The 25,252-nt window shown below is 34.8% G+C and overlaps 1 long non-coding RNA gene across 3 annotated transcripts in view; it reads left to right on the top strand.

The window, feature by feature from the left end:
- LOC115349440 overlaps window positions 1–15,565 on the top strand; it is a 174,327-nt gene extending 158,762 nt beyond the window's left edge. For all 3 annotated transcript variants that reach the window (XR_003926083.1, XR_003926084.1, XR_003926082.1), the window contains 3 exons: window positions 752–1,087; window positions 10,703–10,923; window positions 12,679–15,565. This is a non-coding gene — a long non-coding RNA (uncharacterized LOC115349440). The remainder of the gene's footprint in view (window positions 1–751; window positions 1,088–10,702; window positions 10,924–12,678) is intronic.
- Window positions 15,566–25,252: the final 9,687 nt, after the last annotated feature.

Genomic DNA, 25,252 nt, shown 5'->3' with positions numbered 1-25,252 from the left:
AGGACTGAAAACTTGCAAGTTTTGCCTCTAGTTTTGATTGTAACCATAAAAGATACCATACATTGCAAAATCTAAAATAATTTTTGTTTCATATGTTCCAAGAATGTAATTCTATCCTGGCAGCCCTTATATGACCTTTTCCAAAATTTGAGCAGTTTTTTGTTTGGGAAAGAAGTTAACAAATACGGTAAGCCTCCAGACACATAGTGACTTGCCAGTCCAACTGAGTCCTTCTCTACTAAGTTGACACATGCCACTGCTTCTTCCCAGTGCAGAGGTTTACAATACTGTATCACTTCCACCACAAAATCATGTAATGGAACAAAGGTTGTTCTGACCATACTCCATACACTTTGAATTACTCTTGCAGTCTCACATTCTGGAGCTGTTCTGTGATAACCGACCTTCCAAATATCAAGCTCCATGGGAGACTCATTATTCCATTTTGCTCCTTCTGGAGATCCAAACAATAAAATTACCTTCCAAATTAGAGTTATAGAATCATCCTAGCAATCTCCTTGGGCTCCATCTTAGCCCAAACATGCTGATGAATCAAAAATGTACTCTGGTATTTTTCCAGTTTTTGGTTTTTCACTGACCTAGAAATTCCACGTGTATGCTCAAATTTCTTGTAGTTTTTCTTTGACACAAAAACCATTGGCATTTTCAGACTGTTTCTTATGGTGAAAATGCACTATGAATATTTTCCTTGATGTCCTCTCTGGCTGATCCAAGCTTGTTTCTTCTACAGATTATCTGATTTTGTTGAAACTGTGAAACATGCACTAAACCCACTCATTCAGTGAACATGCCAGAGAATTGCATTTCCTTGTCAGGTTGCATTGCTTCAGTCTGTGTAGCACATATAAACTAACTTCCCTTCATCATTTTAACCCTTGCCAAGTCAAGTCCATTATGATTTTTTGATGCACCTCATATTCAGGAATTGATTCACTTCCTCTTTCCATCTGTAAAAGGAGAAGTCCTCTGCAAGCAACACTGACTTTGGGGATAGGTGACTGTGTAGAATTTCTGCAGTGTCAGCAAGTATTTTCCTCATTCTTTGTAGGATCTGTAAGACTGCACAGTAGGTTTACACCTGCTATACCTTTATTAATCGCCATTCTGTTACATAAAACTGCTGTCATTTTCCTAACAGACAGTATGATGGTGGTGTTGGTTTGGGTAGCTTAATATTTGAGGAAAGGTTTTTCAGAGAGGCTGGATTGGGGATTTTTGCACTTTGCAATCTGAGCCACTTACTGATGGGCTGGAGTTGTAGCTTTACTTTTTATGGCTTTCATAGAATCGTTTAGGTTGGAAAAGACCCTTAAGATCATCGAGTCCAACCGTTAACCTAACATTACCAAGTACACCAAGACTTTGCAACACTTTTGCAACATCTCTGCATTAGAACTGTGATTAGATTTTTCCAGCTGCCTCATAGTACCTGGCTTACACACACTGTGAATGTAGAAGACCACTCTTGAATAGCTGAGTTCATATTAAGCAGAAGTGGATTTTCACTGGTTTGAAATAAATAATATTTAAATTTTGTGAAGAAGCTACACTCTCTGGTAGAGACCTAAAATGTCAAATTTATGCCTCAGATGAATTATTAAATCTGTACTGCTAGCCATTGGAAAGCTATAGTTTCAGGGAAAACAGGGAAAGTATGAATAAGCAAATAAACCCCCCCCCCCTTTTTTAAAAAGAAATTATCACCCCAAGTTGTTTTCCTTTCATTTTCCCACTCCCTACAAGACTCTACTGACCACTACAAGTCAAGTTACTTCTGGTTTCTCCGTCTGTTAAAAGATAAAACAGCTTTTCTTCTGCAAGCCAACCATATAACCAATAATTAACTTTTTTGCTTTTTTTTGTTGTTTGTTTGCTTTCTTCCCTTTCTAGTCCAAAAAGCCTGTCATTCATTTTCCTTAACTCAGCAAGCAGAGGTCTGAGTGTCTCCAAAACACTAGTGTTTGCAAATGAACAGGTGCATTTTTGTAAAAATCTTCATGCATGCAGGGATGTATTTAACATGATCCTCTCATTTAATTCAAGATTAGAGCCCTTTTACGTAGAGAAAGTGAGAGAACTATTTAAACAGCTATTAAACTTCTCTGTCTATGCCCTTTGCTCTTTGTGGTAGTTTATGATGTTCTGATAAATATTGAACTAGGAAAACATTCACTCATAGCTTAATGGACAAGAAAGTCAGAGATCCTTATGATTGAACAGATTAACAAAAGTGCAGTAAGGTGGTTGATATGTAGAACAAACCATTTGATCATCAATGATATTCTCTTTTTGAGGGACTAATTCTGACTTAAAAATTCCAAAGCCCTCAATTGCAACTACTGGGCCTTCACTGTATTGACCATCTCTCTGTGTGCTAATAATAACCAGGAGTGCTCAGAGTGGGACTAAAATTCTAGTTTGCTCAGCAAGAATAATAGAGCTGATTGAAAATTACTGAAAATGGGCTAATTAGAAAATTTCAGTAGGATTAAAAGAAACATTTAATTTAAGCACATATTATTAAAATGTTCTTCTGATTATGGTCAGATTTAATCATAGGCTTACATGTGTTCAAAATCCATGGCCTGGAAATCATACCATTCTTTAAAATACTAATGCTGTGTTTAGGTGATATCATCTAAGAATGGTAACTCTTAGGAATGACAGATTCTCAGCCTTCTCTCCTAGTGATCTCAGAACCTCATTGCACTTAGCAAATTAAAGAGAAAATAGTTACAGGTAAATTCCTTCCTAAGCATTGTATACTTTTTCTATAACAATAATAAATAACATAACTGGAAAATGGGATACATTTCCTTCAAAGAGTTTTAGGAATATTTCTACTGATAAATATATAGCAAGTCATCTGGAACAAGGCAGATTTCCAACAACAAATTTCCAAGGGAGTCTTTATTCTCTCCCTTTTGCAATAGATGCTGTTTAATTTGCATCTTTCTTTTCTTCTAATAGATCAAGCTGTTAATTGATCAGAATGTAACCCAGTATCATAGCACAGATCTTTTATAAGCATATACTCTCAGCCAAAATAGCTTTCAGTTACATGACATTGTTTACTATACATTCTGGAATATTGAATTTAACACAGACAAAAGAACAGATAAGCAGCTATGTGTAGCCTTCTTATTTGAAATATACATATTAATGAGTAATTAAATTAATCATTATCAAGTTTATTTACTATTTTCCCATTTGGTACCACATAATCACCTATATAAGTTATTGCAAAGTGTGAGAGAAGGTAATTTGTTCATTCATATCTCAAAGAGAAGGAGCTGCTATGTTGCATCAACTTTTGGGAGTCAAGAAATCAATGACTAGCAAGGACATTTCAAGTCACATTTGCAAGCGGTTATTCCCTCTTGCTACAGCGAGTAAAAGGGGAAAATTGTATGGTGTGATACAAAGTGACTACAGCAGGTAAGAGCATAGCATAGGGCTCTTGGATTCTAATTTAGAACAATGACATTTCTGACTGGCTTGTGCATGCTTTTCATTTAGCTCTGGTGTAATAGATACATTGGGGTCCTACAACATACATCAGCTCTATGCTGCAGATTCACTTATTCCCTTTTCCCCGTGTTTCCTTAGCATCAGCCCCAGTTACTGCTGGGGTCGTGAAAGAAAAGTCTGAGCAGTACAATAGTGAAAAAGAGATTACCTTGCAGGATAAAATAAATTTTGTTCACTCGTATTTCAACTGGAGCACCTACTGCAACCTACTTTCCAACTATTTCTGGTATACATTGGACTCTGTAGTTTTGTGAAGCTTTTGTTAAGCAATTAAATCAACCTAGAAATAATATGGCTCAGTCAGGTTTTCTTTGCATGGTCTATGAAGTGTGTGAATTAATACAATCATGTCTATGAAGTTCTAGAGTGTTTTTATTCTGTTAGAATTATAAGCTAGTTCCTATTGATTTAATAACAGAAAGTGAATACTTAGTATTCACTTACAGTATTACGAAGTGCTTTACAAAAGTAATTAATTTATACTGCGTTAGTTAAATATTTTTAACACAGACTGAATGATCCTTTAGACACAACATGGTCCAAAATATTTTCAGTTTCCATAGTACAATATTTTTACTAATGTAGTTCAGCATGAATGTAAACACCATGTTTGTTTTCAGCCCATTCCTTGCTGCTGCAAGCATGCATTTGCCTAATCATACATTTTTGGTTTAAATGAAGTCTACTTATTAAATGCAGAATGTGTTTCAAGATCAATATTACAAGCAATAACTGAAACATAAATAACGTGATCTAAGGCAGCTCCAGCATAATTTTCATGTCTAAGATGCAGAATTTAGTTGATACTACATGTATAGGCTTCCCCCCTGCCCAATTCAGCTAGAACTGAGAGAATGGCCGTGCTGCATGAGATCTGGAGACCATCAAGTGCAGCATCCAGTTCCCAGGAGATGCCAGCCACAGATGCTTTAGTAGAGCATTCAACATAACAATTAGGACAATCTGCTTGTTTTCCCTTAATGCCTAATAAGTAGCAATTGTCTTTGGTCTCAAAGGAACCAATGTTTAGATCCAGTTTTTACATCCACGCTAACTCTTCTTTTCTTTGTCCACACTACTGTAACTCAACATTCCTGTAATTCCTACAAATTCTAATTCTTTTTGAATAGTCCTGTGTTTAATGGCAATGCTTCTTAAAGCCTGTTTCTGTGTTGTACTATTACCTTTCATCAGCCTGCGATTAGCTTGCTTCCAGTTTTGAGTGTTGTCTTGTTCTTACCTTGTGAGATGAAGAGAACAGAAGTTTAATCTACCTTCATTGTTTCTACTTCTTAGTGTCTCCTTTGTGATTTTTCTTTTTCAAAATAAACAGTCCCAGCATTTTTAGTATCCCACTCCTTGGTTACCTGTTAAGTTTCTTGCCTTTTTTTTTTTTTTTTTTTTGAGATCAAGTGACTAATAATGAATAAGTTTAATGAAAATAAACATTGCCAATTTTTAGACATCTTTCTGAATTTGAAATGTTGTTTCCCCAGGGAATCAGAAGGTTATACTGAATATGCAAATTAAATGCTCAGGATCCATTGTGCTAATAGGGGAGAGAATAATGATTTCTTTAATGGCACATAAATATATTCCCAGATTACTCTTTACCCACTTCCCTTTGATTTTTGGATTGCAGCCACATATTTTCCAAGGACTTTATTTAGGCATCTATGGTGAAGCCCAGTTAAGTAGCAGGAACATCATATCATGCTATAAGTTTTTGTAGGGACGATAATAAATAACTTTCTTTTTTTAACATATATTTGTTGCAAACATGACTTGATTTTCTTATTAAACAAGAGAATTTTTTTTTGCTTAAACATTCCTGTGCAAATGGTACTGTAGGCTGTTTCTACTACATAGAGCATATTTACTAACATTCTGAATGAGAACATTTAAATTAAATGCTCTTTTCTTATTACACTATTTTAACTGAATGTTATTACAATTTATACAAAGTCACATACCTCTTTGAATTATGGAAACCCCTTGATTTCAACAGCAAGGTGTCACATACCCTGTTTATGCCACTGTCATAGTAAAAATATTCTGGATTTTTTAATTTGCTCAGTTAACATACATCAATCATCCCTGCTAATGAGCATCATTTCTTTCACACAAGAGATTCATTAAAACTTAAAAATTAATTGCCGATGACCCAGAATGATACTGTGTCTCAGCTGGCATGATAAACACTATGGTTTGCAAACGGTATTTTCTTTTTTTAACCTTTGTAACATCAACCATTATTGATTAAAACAGGCTAGCACTGCCAACTATCATATAGTATAGTGCAACAGCAGAGGATTATCAAGAACATCGTTAGTCCCCAGCAATCAAACACACGAGCATATAAATTTATACCACTGTCTCTTAAAACACAGTTAATTTGTTCATGTTTTCCTAAGAGCAATTAACAGCAGACAGGAGTTTTAATGAAATAAGCTGGTGATTCCCACAGGGACTATTTGTAACGAACATTACTGAGTAGCAACAGCTTCAAAGCATTTACGTTAAGACATGATTAATAACAAAGCTGTTAAGCTACACATTAGGTAAAATACAGACCCTAATTAAGGGATATTCCTAATTAAGTAATCATATTCATTGGTATATTCCCTGCCTAAGTATATTTTTGGGGAGGGGGGTTGCTTATTTAGGGGGTGGTGGGACTTATCTCTCAATTTTTTTCCTGCAGGATCAACAGAATTCATGTTACTTCTTGCACAAATGTAATTTTCAACAATGTAATGGTCTAGTGAAGTGGGATTGTATTGAAACATTTAGAAATTTCAGTTAGAGTGTCTATTTATGTCAGTTACTTGGAGCTGTACAAATGAGCTCTTAAGGGAATTAATTAATTTTCTGTTAGGGTTAAACAAGACTGTTAAACATGGGAGCTTGTTATAAAATCTGCCAAAAGTTTAATAATCAGATTCTTAATTTCTGTATGACTGAGTATTGAATCAAACACACTCATTTAAAAAAAAATTAACTGATAATTATAGATTTATTAAATACAGAATTTCTGATTTTAATTTTGCTGTGTGTAACATTTTACTCCAGGTTTCTTTGAGTTAAATAAAACCCTTGAGATGACAGCCTAGTATTTTTCACTGTTTAGACATCTAGTATGTTTAGATTTTGAAGAGTAATATGTAATGTAAATCATGTTATTTTGCACAAGCAAAAACAACTGCACTGGCAGCTGTTATAAAAGTGAGGTTAAAAAATCTTCAGGAGCTCTTTACGTGAAATAATTATCCAAAACATGAGAAGCATATTTAAGAAACTTGTGCCAGAAAGTGAGATTTTTAGAAGCACTTAACTGATTTAGAAGCAAGAACACCACTTGAAATCAATGACATTCATGCTTCTAAGGAATGTAAGTACTTAAGAAAAATCTATGACATAATGAAATAAATGCCTGGATTTTTAAAAATGCAGTATCATTGTTCTACAGAACTCTTGGATATTCTATAAATTGTATCGTGATATAATTTCATAATTATTGGTATTGCTGCACTCAAATTAGTATTTGACTTGGCTTGCTTTAAAATATTAATGCAATTAAAATTCTCTTACTTATGTTTCAGTAACCTCAGTTGTGAATGTCAGCTTTTTGATTGAGGGTGCCTTGATGTTTTAGCAGATCACTTGCAATGCTGTTCACAGCACAGTGTCTTTAATCTGATTCACTTACTCCCTGTAGCAAGTTTTGAAATCAGAAACAGTTGTGCTTATATCTCCTGACTGAGTAAACGAAATCTCATGTTTTGATTGCATTGTCTTACTGCAGTCCTTTAAAAGTGTGACACTTTAAGCGAGAAATGTACTGCTTTCGTTATGAAACCCCCCAAATCAACATAATCAAATAGTAATTAACATTTACATAAGGTGACTTTCCAAATCAGAATTAATTCTCTTATTTTGGATTCACAGTTTTTTCTTTATGGAATGCTTAAGCATCGCATATACACGAGGAAAGTCAGTTTAATGATAATTGGAGTTCTTTCTATTGAATGCATTGCGTATTCACTTGCTTTTAGGACAGGAGTTCTAACAGGGACTGTTATTCGATGCAGAGACCAAGCAAGGTAGTGCAAATGAAATGTATAAGTGAAGTAGCATTTGTGCTCTGCACTAGAGTTATAAAGACCAAGTAAATAATTTGGCCAGGATACAATAATACATTGTACTAATATATGCATACTAATATATGTACTAATACATCACTAGTACAGTGTACTAATCGCCACTGATTTCTAGTGAAATGAACTTAAAGCTATGCATATGTGTACATTTTCCACACTGGTGCTTTTTCCACTGAATTTACTGATTGCTGTGTTTTCTACACTACTTCAGACAATTAAAAAAAAAAAAAAAAAAAGCTACATTTATAAAAAGTCATTATATCATTTATCTTTATAAAACTTTATTGATCCCGATACTGGACCTACGATCTTGGTGATCTGATTTTTTCATAGAAAGAAGTACATAATCTTTGTGTTGGTAGACAAGCCCCTAATTTTAGGTCATCGTGTTCCCTCTACTAGGACGGGTTAGATGAAGAAGGGTCCTGAACGCATTAGATGATTTAGTCTATTAATTAACCTTTCAGATGTAGAATAATTTTAAATATCCATTCAAATTACTCATATGAAGCTTTTCTCTGCTTCCTTAAAGATCCTGTATTTTTATCTCATGATGGTACTTACACACACTAGTCAAGTCCCTTCTCAAGCTTTTGTTAAGATAAATATACCAATTTCTCTGTAAGGCACTTTTAAAGACATGATTCTTGTTGAGGTTACCTTCTTTTTAATGTTCTCTGTTGTCTAATAATTGTTTTGCTAAAGCAATCATAAGGGAGATTTTGCTCCTTCCAAATAAATCCAGCGGAATAATTGCTGTTCTCTAGCCTTTAGTTAAGCATTAATTCCAAAGCTGTTACAATAGCTGCTTTAAAAGCACTCTAACACTTTTTTATCATAAAACTCAATTTTTATCATGTAAACATTTGTACCTAATGGACAAGATTATAAATTGGGAAAATATATAGTGATTTTGTGAATAGAATTAAAATATCCTAAATATGAAGGAAAACAGATTATTATTATTGTTGTTGTTGTTATTATTATTATTACTATTACTACTATTATTATTTTAAATACAATGAATCTGAAAATTCATTCTATTTCAGTTTATGCCCTGGTGAATATAGCACCAAAGCAATTCACACTGTCTCTTTCTGTGCCTATTCTATAGGCTACATCTGTTAAGGAAGTAAAGAAAAATTGGTTTCCCATATAAGCAAGTACAGTAGTCATTTTAGTAGAAGACAAAGTATTAGTATTGTAAGATAAACACATATCTGATGTGATGGACTCAAGGGCTCCTTTGAGTTAGGTCTTGGCCGCAGAACTCAAACAAGCAATACAGGACTCCGTCTACATTTCCAAAGCGGTGTTAGGGTGCCACAGTCAACAAAACATTCATTCTAACCTCTTGCATGGATAGTACAATGCCAGTTACTGTTTTATTAAGCACCAGTCCCTGTAAGCATAAGGACTATTCCAGCTGCAGAAATGCAATGATTTTAGGTATTTCATTGCCATAAAATTAAAACAAATAAAAATCCCTGCAACACTTCCGTGCAGTTTGTTGTATACTAGAAATAAAGGACCGTGCTGGAGAGCCTGGGTTAAGCTGTGGACATTAGCATTTCTAAATCCAGTAAATCATTTAAAATAGTCATTCTAATGAACCAATGCCAATGTAATTTAGTATAAAGACTCTGCAAATCACACATTAATTCTTCTTTTTAATTTTCAGCATCACTTTATCAAAAGAAACCCTCAGCACATCTGTTGATATATTTTAAACTTGCTATTTATAAAATTTTGGAAAACTACTTGCCTCTGATTGCCCCATTTCCATTATATACATATTCAGATGTGTAATTATAGCAATTCAAAACCAGTCTGTACAGCGCAGTATTAAATACAAGACAGGTTTTAATTAGAAATAGAAATACAGGTATTGTGGGTTTGTAAAATATCTTTTTTGTGTTACTACTTTTTGGAGTCATGATAAAACCCGACTCTCAAAGTTATTTGATTTATACAGAAAACAATGTTTCTGGAAGCAATATGGTAGCATTGTTCATAAGAAATGCAACCTACTGTAGATGAACGTTTAGTGTCTGAAAATGAAAATGTGATAACTCTTGTAAAAAATGTTTGGGTATTGAAATGTTCTCCACTCATGCTCATGGCACTTGGAAATTGCATTGGCTTTTTTTTTTTTTTTTAATTCTTCCAATTTTTTATCAGAATTTATTTCAACAGTTCAAGTTGAGAACAAAATTATTTAAAAATTAAATTTATTTCTATTTTATAGGATTTAAACCAGAATGATTGTTAGTTCTTCCAAATACTATAACTAAATAAATACATATATATATCTTGAGTTTAAATAAAATCACAATGAAATTTGGAAGTATTATTACTTTTTTCTTTCTATTTTTTTCTGCTTCTAACAGTAAACACTGATAACCAGTCCTTTTCATTTTCATTTTTCTGTGTATGTAGCTATTCTTTATTTTCTAAATTTTGGAGAAGAAAAATGCAAATAACCAAAAGATGGGAAAAAAGCTATGAAGCTTTGTGACACTTCAAAATCTGTAAGTTTTGGTCTTGGTGGTTTTTGTTGTTGCTGTGGAACCATGTATGTCCCCATGGGTGTGTACATTGGTATGGCTCAGGCTTTTACACTCTTATGCTTAGCCTTAGCTGAGGAAAAGTATGTATGTTTATTCCAGAGGAATTAAATTCCCAGTGCTGAATAGAAAGGGAGTTACTGTTTTCTGTAGCTATCTGGGGGACTATCAGCAGACAAACCCAGACTGCACATTTGAGGGTGATTTACCATGTGTAAATATTTGACTCAGTTTGGGGAGGAATAGAAGAATTTGTTGAATCAAAACAAAAACATGCTTAAGTTCCATTATAAAGGCATTGATTATCAGTGAGAGCATAGGTACTAATGTTTTATTGTATGGAAACAACAGTAAATTTTTTTACTTGTTTTGTGTCAGTAAATTGATGAGAAAATACTCTTTACCAATTGGTATATTTTTCAGGCTCCCTGCACAGAAAACAGTATGTTTCTCATAAAGGAATATATATTTTCTTGATGTCAATTAAATATAGGGTGCTTTGAAGATTGTCCAACAAGCATGGAAAATAAACAGCAAACTGAATCTGAATACCAGATTGAATCACGTTTGAAAGTGTGTGTGCAGTTGCAGGAATTTTTGAAATAGCTTTCACTTCAACTTTTGAGAAGAGGCATTTTTGTGAGGTGAGATTTACCAAAACCAACCAAACAAATAAATGTGATTCAAAATAAGTATACCTAGGTTTAGTTAGTTAACCTCCTACATGGGGAAAGAAATCTACAAATATGAACAGAACATTCTTTGCCATAGGGCTGGAGTTCACCTGCCTTATCTTTATTTGCCTAAGCAGCAGGTATCTAGTCTAAGCCAGTTAGCCAGCACAGTGCTCCTGGGAAAGGAGATATTGCTCATACGAGGCAAACATAGAATACAAGACTCACCGTCTTGAAGTGTGTATCTTATTCAGTTGATCACAGAGGTAGCCAAGATGACTAGCCTTTAACAGATACCTAACTTCTGGATTGTTCTTGAATCCCTCTCTAAATATTGAATATATTTTAACCAGACATATTTCTTTTGGACAGAATTGTGTAATTCTTTTGTACAGAATTGCACTAGTGAAATCCACCTTCCTAGCTTGAGGTCATATACATTCAGATAGATAGTTTTAAGATATTTTGATTATATTTCAGAGACACAAAATCAGTTTATAAAAGATTAGTGCATGTGTTTTCCATGTAATATACAATTACTAAATTATAATGCATTATTATAAAATAACAAGTAGTTTATGAATTGTGCATAGATGGTAGCACAGCAGCAGAAACTGAATTCATGCCTATTCCTTCATCTGTTTCTTTTCACTATTTTTGTTGTAATAATCCATGTCGCTCCTTGATCTGTTTCCATATAATTATATTGAAATTATGTTCCAAATCATTCACGTTTCTTTTCCAGAAATCTCAGCTGTTCAAAGTCTTTTCTGAGGCCAGGTTCTCTTCAGTTCCTGGCCAACTCTTGAAGGACTTGGTCAGAACTTCTCGACAGTTAGCCAATACAGATTTTTTTAGGGCGTTGAATTGTTAAACTAATCACTGACCTTAACAGCAAGTTTGAGCCTGACAAGGACTATTGTAAGCATTATTCATGTTCTTTATCCAATATATCACCCTCAGAACTCCTATTGGAAAATAGAATTTTATATCTCTAATCTATTATGTTCAGAATATTAAACTAATATAGTGTAAATATTTCAACATGCAAATATAACGTATTAGGCTTTGTCTGGAAACTATTGAAGATGTTATTGACACTTCTTACTTTATATTAAAATTCGCACTCATTGTAGATGGAAGAACATACATGCATTTATTGACAATCTAGGCCAATATAGATAGAGTAGATTTTCTAAAGTACATTTCTATTTTTTATTTCTATTGTCTATTCTCTATTTTTAGATATTTTTATTTATAGAGATCTTTTTACTGAAGTGTTATTGTATATTCAGTATTAGTTTTGTCCAAATTTTATATGTACCCCAATCTTTCTCCTGTGTCTGACCAGAGGGAATCCATGATTCCTCTTGCTACCTTATTAGTTGGTTTTTTGCTTGTCCACATTGCTCTGTGTTAAATTTAATTTGTTCTGCCTGTTGTTCTGTCTATTCATAAAGCTTTATAATTTTTTTCTGAAATCTTTTAGTCTTCTATAACATTTATTAGCTTAAGGAGCAATCTTTGCTCTTGACCTGTAATGTTCTGTAGCGTATTAAGCACAAATATTGAGTTTATTCCCAACAGTTTGCAAATACCTTATCCCTTAAATATGTCAGTGAATCATGGTTAAATAAACAGATTAAATCATAAAATATTTCAACAGCATGTACTTGGGGTTTTGTTTGTTTTCATTTGGTTTTTTATCTCTCTCTCTCTCTTCAGTGGTGTCTATGTAATTCATACACATGGAAGTGAAGAACTGTAGTTGTGCTGTGTATGCTCAGAAAAATTACAGCAGAACAAAACTCTCCTAATGGAATATATCTGCTTCTGAAATTTTGGGTTCCAGTGTGACAAAGGCGTGCTTATAACCAAAATAAACATCATCTTGTGCAGAGAGCTTTTCCCTTTGAACTTGTGTGAGTTGACTAAAGCTTTGTTACAAGTCTCTCTGGAGAGGACTGACACTCAGGTTGCTGACAGAAGAACTCTGCAGATAGCTCAAGGGGATTTCTGCACCACTTCATCTGCAGCTATGATCGGGTTTTTAAAGTTCTCCTTGAAGATGGGCTGTAACAGTTTGAAAGGCAAACAATTCCGGAAACTTCTGTGGAAGAGAGGTGGGGGAACCCAAACACCCTGCCCCTGCCCTGCCCCAAAGAAACTCCCAACCGCTAATGACTTGTCTAGAGGACAAAAGGTGAAGTATTACAATCAAGCTCTAAATATACACTGAAAACATTACTTGGAGCTTTGGTGAAAAATCATGTAAGGTGAGATTTTACATTGCATGTGTTCTGGGATAGTACTGTCACTGCAGAAGGAAGAGCATAGCTTCAGCTGTGCTTTCTGTTGAGAAATTTGGACAGCAAAAACAGAAAAAAGAAGGGATTTGGAAAAATACTTGTAAAGATTGGTCAGAACTGTGTACAAATGACAGGTCCTGAGTTGTAAAGTGGGACTCCTTCATGCACAAAAGGTAGTTCAGTGGTCATCTCTTAAGGAATTTTAAATTCTTTTGACATGCCTGCTGAAAATGCCAATTTAATCTCCCCCCCCCCCCCTTTTTTTAATTTTACATTTTATATAACTCTGCCAAATCCATTTAAAATTATTTTATGGTTTTACCCCAAACTCATCAAATATATGTTCACAGCTTTTTTTTTTTTGAAATTACTCCCAAATTTTCTATTCTTTCTCTCTATCTCCCACCGTCCCCCAATTTGTTCATGAATAATACCATAATGTCATGTATTGGATAATTTATGTTCTCTGAGAGGTTTCGTTGTACAATAATAACCCAGGTTATCCATAGGCCCCAGATTATCAATCGCAGTACAAATGGCTATGCTTCAGAAAAGTTATTACCAGCTAAACAAACGAGCTTTATCATCTACAGCTACTAAACTACTAGAGTACCCTTATGCATGACTAGCCCTGAGTTCTGATTATTAACTTCAGTGTTGGTAAGACGCATGCCAAGTTAAAATTAACCACAAGTTAAGGAGGAAATGCTTAAGCCTAGGTCCTAACGTACTGTTAGTTTAGCTGTGGCTAATATAGTTGCATGTCAGAGATGCGGATTGATTCTAGCTCCTTCTTACAGTCAGTTCTACTCTAGGAAGTCTGTGCTGTGATCTGAAGAACAGATACAACTCTATGCATTCCTGCTCTTTTCATGCCAAAATGATTCACAGACATACACCTTCCATAAAAAGGCAAGATTTCCCCCTTACTATCTAGTTCCCTTACAATCTAGTTGAAAATCAGGACTTCTCTTCCTTCTCTTAGTGGGCAGTCTCCTGTCCAATTCACACAAAGTGGGAGTATTATTTTTGTTACCTGTCTGCAGCTGATACTGAAATGGAGATGCTAGCTTTCCTCTGCTTTCAGTTGTGCCATGCATAAGATTTTCCCTAGCTTTACACAGAATGAAGATGCTGGGCCCATGAAGAGAAAGAGTTTGGATGGGGAAATTTGGAGGAAGGAGATTAGGTGTCAGTAGAGATGAAAGCCCAGGTGTAAGTAATAGGTGAGGAGGTGATGAACTGAGTGGCTAAGGAAGATTGAAACTGTGCAGAAACACAAAGAACAGGAACTGAGAAGCAATGATACAAAGCAGTTTTTTATAAGGAAGAGAAATGGGCCTGTGCCCACCATAAAATTTGATTTTCCTGAGCCCAGAACAGAACCAAAGATTCTCGGATTTCTCCATGTCTGTGCTTGTTAATAAATTGCTGGGAAGTCCAGTGATTCTCCTACGGAACTCTGATTTTCATCTATGTTAGTGAAAGTATGAGATATTTCATAGCTGTAGAAAACTGCAGTAGAAACTGTGAGGGATTCAAAGATTTCAGCACTGCCTATTACTTATATCAGTGGCTTGGATCAGGCTACATAATGGAATTTCTGTTTAGGGTGGTGTAGGGTTTTTTCCCCCTAAAAGTTAGAAAGCAATTTTGCTTGTAGGTATTTTGGATATATCTCTTGGTGTCATCCCAGGCATTTTATAATCCTATGAACACTTCAGTTCCCAATAAAGTACTACTCTACTTTAAAACAATATCTCGGTTTCTCATAAAGTGCCTGAACTTGTTATTCTGTGTAGTATGTTTTTGTCACAGTGTTACCAAGTTTCCCTTTTGAGAGAAGAGGAGGAAAACAAAATAAAACTTCCTCAGGGAGATGGGAGCCATCTGCCCCTGTTCCAAAGAAGACCAAGGGGATTTCACCAGTTTTCTGTTTTATTAACCAATGACAGATTGTGCTAAGTCAGGCACCCAGTAATTTAAGAAATGCCAGTGTTTCTGATTCATAAAGCTTTCTGAAAAGTGAATGAATATCTGCTGGTCCATATGATTTTTGATAACAAGTTCAGTGGGTCTTTCCAAAGGAAACCATATGGGTGTTTTAGCTGATCAGCTATGAATCAAAAATAAACATTTGGGCAGCACATTTTAAAGGCAGTATGCACAAATTAATATGGAGATAATTATTGCTCATTACTAGACCTTGCCAAGAATGGAATTTTATGTTTTGGGAGAAAATCTGTATTTTGTGCAGTTTTCAAAAACTGAATAAAACAATGCATTTTACAGAATGAAATAAAACCCAGAATTGCTCAAAATCTTTCAGGTCACTACACAAAATGAATTCTACTTTGTTTTGTACTTTTTTGATTTTCCAATTATATTGATTTTTATATTCAATATGATATATTTATAAATATTATTTTTATGTTCGGTATATTTATACTGAAAATTACTTTTTCCATGTTGGAGAAGTTAGCTTAGGTGGCTTAGAGCTTTAGCGCAGGGATTTTTCCATGCTTCTTCCCCAATTCCTTTTATGAAAATGAAGTATTGCTGAAATTAACGTATCCTACCAAACTTTTTCCTTTTGTCAAAATGGCATAGCCCATTTAAAAGATATTCCATCATAAAACTCCCACAAAACACTGGAATTTGCCGATAAGTTTGACAACTTCTTTCTTTTTATCTAACCTGGACCTGTTAGCAGATATTATTTTACAATGCATAGCAACTGCTTTTTATGATTAGCTGTACCACATTAATCTCCATTTCTTTCCTATATTTAAAGGACCGGTATTCAAATACATATACTAAGGAAGACTGGATGAAACAAAAATTGTTGTCCTTTTTGTACAGATCCATTACGATAGCATATATATTCTGGACAATGAAATATCATCCATATTGAAGTCATGAAGAATTTTGCCATTATCTTTAATGGTACAGAGCTTTCACCCTTGGGATGTTGTTTTAGATTTAGCTAATGTGCAGAAATCTTTATTGTTGCCTCGTTTAGCCCAGTTATTATCGGTAGGAACCATATGCACAAGCAGTTCAAAGTTTTAATATTGCAGAGCAAATACCCTACTAAGTTTGCTTTGCTGTAGGTTCTACTTAAATGATAGTTGGTTGTAAAATAGGTTTTCTTTAAAGCAGTCAACAAAAATTTAGGAAAATATTAAAAAAATTGTTTTCTAATATTCCATTCCAGTCCGTTGCCCCCGGTAAAGCTTTTCAGTTTTTTTATTTTGCTAAAACAAATTAAAAATTGACTTCGGTGCATCGGAGCATTTCAGGAAGGAACAGGAATGGAATCTGAATCACAATGCAGACAATACATTTTTCAAGTGTTATGTGCGGTATATATGTGCAAATTAATTATGAGCATAAAATTTTAACTCAAATTAATTTCATATTTTCAAAATATAAGGCCTGTTTTCAAGAATTTATCCAACCAACTGGTAATCAAACAGGCTAACATACATTTACTTGCTTGTAAAAGAACTACAGACAAAGTACATTTCAGTATCTGAACCATGTAAAGTTGGGGCAGTCAATGGTGTGTTTTAGGTGTTTTTTGATACCAGCTTTCTCTGTGAATTTTGTATTTCTGCAGTGTTTCCATTGTCTAGTTCTCAGGGCATCTCCCCTACCAAACTGTAGTCCTAAGCGCTCCTGGTCAGAACTGTGCCAAGCAATCTGAAAGTGATTTCAGCTGTTGGCTTACAAACCATGACTCAAGAGCAGCAGAAGCAAAGCATGGTACTGCTGCAAAATAAATAAGAAAAAGAAGTACAAGCAAAAGTGTGTGCAGAAAACATTCTGCACAAGAATAAAGCAGACAGACAGGAATGCAGGTCTTAACAAACCAACTCTTCAAAAGAATCATCTTACATGCTAGAAGAACATTGTCTAGAAAGACATGGAAGGCAGAGCTGCCCTTCTGGGTCATGGATGGCATGGGAACATTTGAGTCATCACTTGGAAGTTTGCTCCAATAAAGTCATTGCAACTATAGTCCTGTATGCCAAAAGTGTTAACTGTTGGGTGAAGCGTTCTGCTGCTAATAGTCTTTATAATGTCAGTGGCTCTATACTAGTTGGCCTGCTATACATTTCTCCTCAGTCAAGATGCATTTTCAGTGTTTCAAACTGGGTTATTGAGCCATCATCTTCCCATATTGTTTGTTACTAATTAGTATATTCTAAAAGCAAAGGCTAGGTCTGGTTGGTCCCAAAGTACTATGGAAAATCCAACTACAACAGAAAAGCTTCATGAACGTAAGCAAGTAATAATATTTTTCTCTTAAGAAGTGCTTTATATCTATTGATCTCACAGTTTGTATCTAAATGCTCCCATCTCCGTCTTGCAGTTGGGTATTTCAGAGAATAAAAGGACAAAGTAATTTGCTCAGCATGACACCGCACAGCCAGGAGAAACCTTCTGGTTTTCTGACTTAAAGCTGAGGCCCTATGTCACTAAAGTATGCTATTTTCTGTCTGGTTAAACCTGTCATAATTAGGTCTATAAAAGGAATGAATAATGAATAAAGGGTCCAGCTGATAAAAGGGGAAGCCAAAATTTCATACCAAATATGATGGAAATTGCAGTGTTTTCATACTTTTTACATGTGTTCTTGCTGCTTATGTCTGTCCTTCCCATATGTGGCTATAATGAGAAAAGAAATAACTTTAACCTTTCCTGTTAGAAGGATAATTGTTTCAGTGGTATCCACAAACAATGTGTTGTGAAAAGATGTACTGGAATTACCACAACAAGGTATTTTCCTCCTAGGTTTCTAGACTTCTAGATCATAGAGAGGTCGAGTAATTATACATTTAAATTAGATTATTTTCTGGAGTTCTGTAATGAAGTATTAATTTTGAGTCAGTAGATAGTTCTGTCATTATTTGTAAGCACAAATATAGTCTCATGTAATCTTTTTAAACAGTATTAAAAAAAAGTACCATTTTTAGTCTATCTGGAGTCCACATAATGCAAAAAAAGAAAAAAAAAATTACTCTGCCTCTTGGACTTGATACCTGTGCCATTTATTCTCCACTTATTTTGCTTTAAAAATTCAGAAACCTTTAGAATTTCTAATGAGTTAGAAGCATTAAGCTGATGGGTTTTTCTGTGTATCTAAGGCTATCTTCTACTTCCACAGACATAGCATCATGTAATCCAGTTATAAATTTTAAAGGGAGCAAAGCTTTTTCTCCTTAACTAATCCTGTGGGCATGCACTTCCACAATTTTTGTGTTAACACATCTTCCAGTTTTCCAGGCTAAATTTATTCTAGTTAATAAACATTTGATGTTATTCCCACATGTTTTTTAGCTCACACAGCTGTCTTCCTCCTGCTTTCTGAGCCTTCCAGCAGACACCCAGGATTCTTTTGTTCTTCCTTTGCTAGTCTCTCTTCGAGCAAGCTCTCTGTCCTCTTCACCTATAATACACACTTTATTTGTGATAATGCCAGCAGCCTTCCACTTTGTTTGTTTCAGTATGGGATCAAATTGAACGTGGATGAACATAATAGTGGTAGTACACTTAATCACTGCACTTATTCAAGATGTTGCAGGTATGTTTGCTTTCCTTGACAATTCCAGTTCTGTACAATTGCAGCTAGAAAACATCTTTTCAGTCCACTAGTTTTAATACCAGTCAGGGAACTTCTTACTGGAATGTTTGTCTGCAAATGTGTAAAGTAATTGGAGTTTCTTAAGACTGTTTTGAGACTGGGTTTTTTTGCTTAACAAATATATCTGAAAACAAGTGAAAGGTACGGCTGCATCTTAAACACATGCAGGGTTAGGTTTCCAGTATTGAAGTTCATTGTTTCAGTGGAAGATTCCTAAAAATTCAAGGTAGAAAACAAGCATGCATATTCTAAGTGAAAGCTCAGATGGAAGTGAAAACCAAGCAAAATCCTTTCCTTTTCATGCATCATCACCATCCATAAATATCCTGTAAGCTCAGTTAGACCCCAAGCTCCACCTGTAGAAATTCATTCTGCAGTGAGATGGCATAACTATAATTAAGGACAGAAATGACTCTGCAATTTGTAATCCAGTTTAGGTTGTCAGTGGGTATAAATCATCGGACATTACCAACTTCAGTGGAGCTGTTCTTATTTATTCTTCGTACCTGCCACACAGTTCATAAGTCTGCCAATACTTGTTGAGAGAAAGAAAACTTGGCTCATTTTCTCATGGGCTCTTAAGGCTAATGCAATTAAAAAATGTATTGTTTTGCCATTCAAGTAAAGAGATGAGACTTGGAATACAAAGCAGAGAGTGGAACAGCTGGGTAGGAAGGTGACATTTGAGCAAGATCATTTGTTCTTGTGGCTCAGTATTTGTAAATTATGATGTATTATGATCTAAAGTAGATGGCTAAAGTTATGATTGTAGGATGAATTCTGCACTGCTATTGTCAGAGTAATTATTTATCTGCCAACAAGATGCTGTAACATAGGATATAAGCCACTGTTACTGTCTGGAATAGCTGCCATTTCTATTCTTCATTTTTGTGTATTCTGTGTAACCACTAATTCTGTTGTCCTACAGTTTAGCTGAATTTTTGTCTTACTGGTTTAGCATAGCTGCATTTCACAGAGTACAGGCAATCTTGCACATTAGATATGCTATATATTTGAAAGACTATATGCTGCAAAGAGATTATCCCATGAAAATTCATTTATGACTCTATAGAACAAATTCAAAGATGGGAGTTGTTGGATGATAGCAGTTTGTACAACCTGTATTATAAAAGCACAGCCAGAGCCACTGTATGCTAATTTGATACCAGAGCACTCTTTCTTCCCTGTGACCATGTCTCCCTCCTTAGGCTTCCATTCAGTTGACAAGGGGTCCCTTGCCCATGCTACCTCCTTTCTATGTTACTATGAGCCTGAATCCTTTGTTCCTGAGTGGCAGCAGGAACCATCTGTAAAATCCAGAGATTTGGGGTTTTTTTTTCTGTAGCCTGTGTTCCCTAAGTGGACACTCAGAGTAGATGCCCTGCTTGCCTTGGCCTTTGCATGGTTCTGCTGAAGCTTTTGCATGGGTCTACTATGCTTAAAGTATTTTAGAGTGCAATATTTTTTCCCAGATTATAACATCCCTTGTCAAACAGTGAAGAATAAAGCTTAATCTCCATTCGATTTTGTTTTTTAGGATACTTAGTAGTATTATGAATAAAAAGATCTATTAAGGAAAAATATTCCAGTAATCTGTGGGAAAGAGCTAAATCAGAGTCTGACCTTAAGCACCTTGTAACAAAAGAGCAGGCTATAAAGCTAAGCAAGTGCAGTCTTTGATACCTGTGCATGAAAGGATGATTGATCTTCTACTGTCAAAAAAGAATACATTGCGAAGGCCTATATAAAAAAGTCAATGGCAGCAAGAAGTGGGAACACAAGCAAAGCTGGAAGAGCTTCTCAATCCATAACAATGCTGCATATTTAACATAATTGCCTGAAGAAGGGGATTATAACTAAGAAACAAAGCAAGATCTAATGACAGGGAAAGGAAGTTCCATCTGAAATGCAGAATGAGAGGTGTTAGGTGTTTGGGGAGGGTAGTGGGAAAAAAAGGCATAAAAATCAAAGGCAAATGCAATAGGTGTGCTGCCTGCAGATCTTGCACCCAGCAGAATGGAATTAATGATTAATGGTCTGAAGCTGGGTAGATAGCAAGGATAGGCAGCAGAAGCATGAGAGGGAGGATCTCTCCACTGGAAAAACAATGAAAGAGCTCTTGAGAGGAGTCTTTCAGGTATTTTCCTAGAGACTCAGCTTTTCTCTGAAATGAGGTGTGTTGTTGCACTGCAGAATTCAGTAGACAAAGAATGAAAATCAGCCCTCCTGACATTCATTATGAAAAAAGTGGGAGTTCACCCTCTAAAGATATAAAATACTGGCAATTAATGTATTCTCATGTTGGATGAAAAGGTTTGTGGACAAGTATAGGACCCTAATTTGGATTTAAGTGGAATTTATGTATTTATTTTTAGAATCTTATTTCCTAAGTTCAGACGTATTTTTAATTGCAAAAAGAAATTAAAACCTTGAACCAAACCAGATAGTCTGATAAAATTTTCAAATTACTTTTTTCCTTCTTGTATTGAAGTCTGGAAAGAAAAAAGATTGGAGAAAATTTGAAAACAATGAAAAGGTATCTGCAGCAGTAAAAAATTACTGAAATCAGAGAATAAATAATCACAAAGTATGAAAACAAAAATTTCCACATTGCTTTTGCTTTTTAGATGAAGTAATGATATGTTTAGGATTATAGGTCTTGAAATTGATAAATACAAAACAGCTTTCACTAGGTCAAACAGCATCCAAACCAACACATTCTTAGCACAGAATCTTCCAAAACCTACACTGCATGACAATGCTTCTTTAAAAGATACAGTAAGCTCCATACATGTCCTTGAAATATGCTCCAGTAATGAAAAATTGTACATAAATTATGTATATAATTACATTTTTTATCTAGGCATCATATTTTAGCAAATGAGGCTTAGAAATATCAGAAGGGGAAAACAAAAAAGTCAAAGTTCAAGTCTCATAATTTTTTTCAGTTCTCAATTAACATTAGCATTTGTTTTTCCCTCATTTAGCTCTTTTGTGTTTATTCAGTTTTCTCTTGGGAATTTGTTATCATTGCTGGCAGTTACAAAAATTTGTTTCTTGCTCTTCTAAAACATAACTGAATCTTTTTGTTTTGCTTTAAATATAGGTTGTTTTATTTTTAGAGGATTCACAGTATTAAAGTGTAAGTATATCTCTGCACTGAAAAAATCAGATTGTGTTTACTTGACACTTTTAGGCAATATAAAAAGAAAAGCCTGGATCTGAAATACTTTGAAACGAAAGCTTCTACATGCATACACATCAGTTACACTAGATTCCAAGATCTGAGCTTCATGTGGTCTTAATGCCTAACAACTATTCCTGAGCCTCAATAATTACAGCTAAGCAATAGAATGAATATACACTATGCATGGAAAACAGGTTCTTACATGTATGTTAATGGATAGAAAGGCATCTGTAGAACAGTGCCTCAGAATAGTAATTGAGATATTTAGTAGTAAAATTTTATCTTCCCAAGGGCTATTGCAAGACTCAGGTGGGCTTCTAGTTTTCATCAAGTCCAAGGAAATGAGTTGATCACTTCCTGGAAAGGTTCATCACACAAGTCATTAATAGTTCCTTTCAGCCTGAGAGGGAAAACCAAATATAAATAATTTCTACTGTTAAATATTTTTCCCTTATCATTCAAATCCCTTCAAATTGCTGGAGAGTAAAAGCTCTGGGTTTTTTTCACAGGAACAGGTACAATATGGACAGCTGCAGTATAAGAGTTCATGAGAACCGTAAGACTAATTTTAGAGGAGATCAAATATGGTCCTAATTAAACATGCTGAAATTCACTAAGGGCTCTGGCCTATATTGCTCTTTGAAAGCACTGTAACTCAGGGTAGCCTTTTATAGATTTTAATAGAGTTGAATAAACAAAAATAAGCTAAAGCAAGTATAGTATAAAAGGAAACTACTTTTGGTGCTTCTTGCCGAGGTGAGATTAAATTATAGTTGCCAACTCAAAGAAAAGTAAGAGTATATCCATATAGCAGTGAATTGATGTTAATATTCCATTATAATCAGAGCATGACATTAGTCAAGGCACCAGATGAATACAATCAATTTTCAAACTTTTATACAGAAGCAGGAGATAATATTCCATTTATTTTTAAACAAAACTAAAGAATTTGACTGGAAGCCATGTTTCCAAATTATTACCTACTATCTCAAGGCACAGACAAATGGTCACGCTAATCCAACTCAACACTTCAACTGTGGAAGCTGTCCATACGCATGCTCTTAGCTCTCAGAAAATGGGGAAGGAAACACACCTGAACTTACACTGGTAATGTTACAAAAAAATAGAAGAGGAAGATGTAGAATAGTAAATTTTAGGGGAAAAATTAGTCACAAAAATAGCTATGATAAAGACAAATATGATACAAGAATGGATAGAGTTAAGGCATTTCCAGGAATGTGGGTGCTTTTTATAAAAGCTCAACATTAAACATGAAGAGCTTGAGGATAACATTGACAAAGAACAAATGGTCTTACCTGGCCACAAATAACTTCAGCCTGCAGGTGAAAAAATCTAACATGTGACACGGATTTATGGCAGAAGAATATCCTTGGACCTTGCTGGTAAAGTAATCAAAAGCTTGATGTTTCCAGGATTTTGACTTTTATTCTTTCCATGATAGGTGTTAAACCTAGAGAGGAGAAGCAGTGGTTTCTTAGCGAAGTTTTGTTTGCTGAAAGAATTTGTTTGTGTAGTTGTTATCTTAGCTTTTAACAAATGTTGAACAAACTGTATGGGCAACCCTGGTTGGTCTCCAATAATATCACTCAATCACACCAAAATAAGGCAAAAGTTTATACTGACATCATCATACAAAAAAGATCTACTTTATCATTTTTTTCAAAATGGCTGTGTGCCCTGAAATTCTCACACAGTCAGAAAGGAAAGAGCAGTGCCTACTTCTGAGCCCAAGTCAGAATGTTGGAGCGTTAGCCTTCATTTCTCAAACAAATGCAAGTGCCAAGCTACGCAAACACCTAGTACAAAGCCAGCTGGCACCAGACACTTGTTGACCTGCAGACCTGAGCTGGAAACTAGAGGAGCCAGTTCCAGAAAAAAGTACTTGATTTTAAAGGAACTTTATTGAAAATGAATCACAAACCAAATGTTGCACTATAAATATTTCATGAAATATTTACATAAGTAGTATAATTTTATGTTCTATTAGGAAAGAAAAGATACTTACTGCTGGAATCCTAATAAACCTTGTAATGTGAAGAAATACTAAGAAGTGGCACAGCCTATTAGGGCTGAATTATCCTTGTGCTTTAGATGTTTGATTGAGAGGGAATGCAGGTCTTTGTGTATCTTTTCTGAAGGTAGGTCCTTTGGCAAAAATATGAGTGTTCCTGTTATTTATTACATAGTCACTAGCATAAAGCTGTCCTTTTACAAATATGTTAAGTGGATATACTTAATTTACCATCCTGTTTCTAAGGAGAGGAATCTACTCTTTAACCTTGTTTATATACTATGGTTACATAAAACAGCCTGATCATGTCTTGTCACTGGTTCTAGCTGTGTCATTTCTTAAATATCACCATTTTGCTTGATTCTTCTGTGCTTGACTTCTCTTTTTGACCTGACTAAAGCTGAAAACCTTAGCTTATGAAGCACTCTGCAAAAAGACCTGCGTTCTTCCTTTCTGTTTCCTACTAACTCTCTCCAGTAGAAGTCTTAATCTCTCCTTGTAGCAAGGTATATAACACAGTTTTGGTCTGTGACTAGGGCTCCTAGTTGCTGCTGAAAGTCTTTACACTCAATCCTGTTCTTATCAGCTAACTTTGGGATAGTTTGGCCATATCATTCTAGAAAATCAACCTGCATATTTATCACTAACAATGATACTACTAATAATGAAGTCACAACGTCTTTTCTCTGAACCTTTCATTGCTGGAGAAAATAAAAAGAATGCTTGAAAGTTTTAGAGTCATACTATTAGTCAGAAATATATTATTGGCCCTATCTTTTTGGCTAAAAAAATAAAGATATTTTGAGAATATGACAACCTTTCCCTGGAGAGATGAAAGTTGGTATCAAGTGGTAAATTTTTAATTGCAATAATGAAATGCTTTGGCCTAGAAAAGAAGTTTTACTCAGTAGTAAAAGCCCATAAAATGTATTAACTAAAACACTTGTGAATAAAATGCCTTGGGTTTTTTTTTTACAAAAGAACATTTCCAACACAGTTTCAGAATTCCAAAATAAAAATGTAATTTTGGGTAGTGATAGTGAATGAGCAAGAGGTTTAAGGGAATGGACAACTGATGTGAAATACCTTTTCTTGTAATTTTCATATTTTAAGGTAGAAAT

This window comes from Aquila chrysaetos, chromosome 12 (genome assembly GCF_900496995.4).
Source record: "Aquila chrysaetos chrysaetos chromosome 12, bAquChr1.4, whole genome shotgun sequence".
NCBI lineage: Eukaryota > Metazoa > Chordata > Aves > Accipitriformes > Accipitridae > Aquila > Aquila chrysaetos.
The sequence above is the reverse complement of the archived record's forward strand: the minus strand, read 5'-3'. Positions and strand labels throughout refer to the sequence as shown.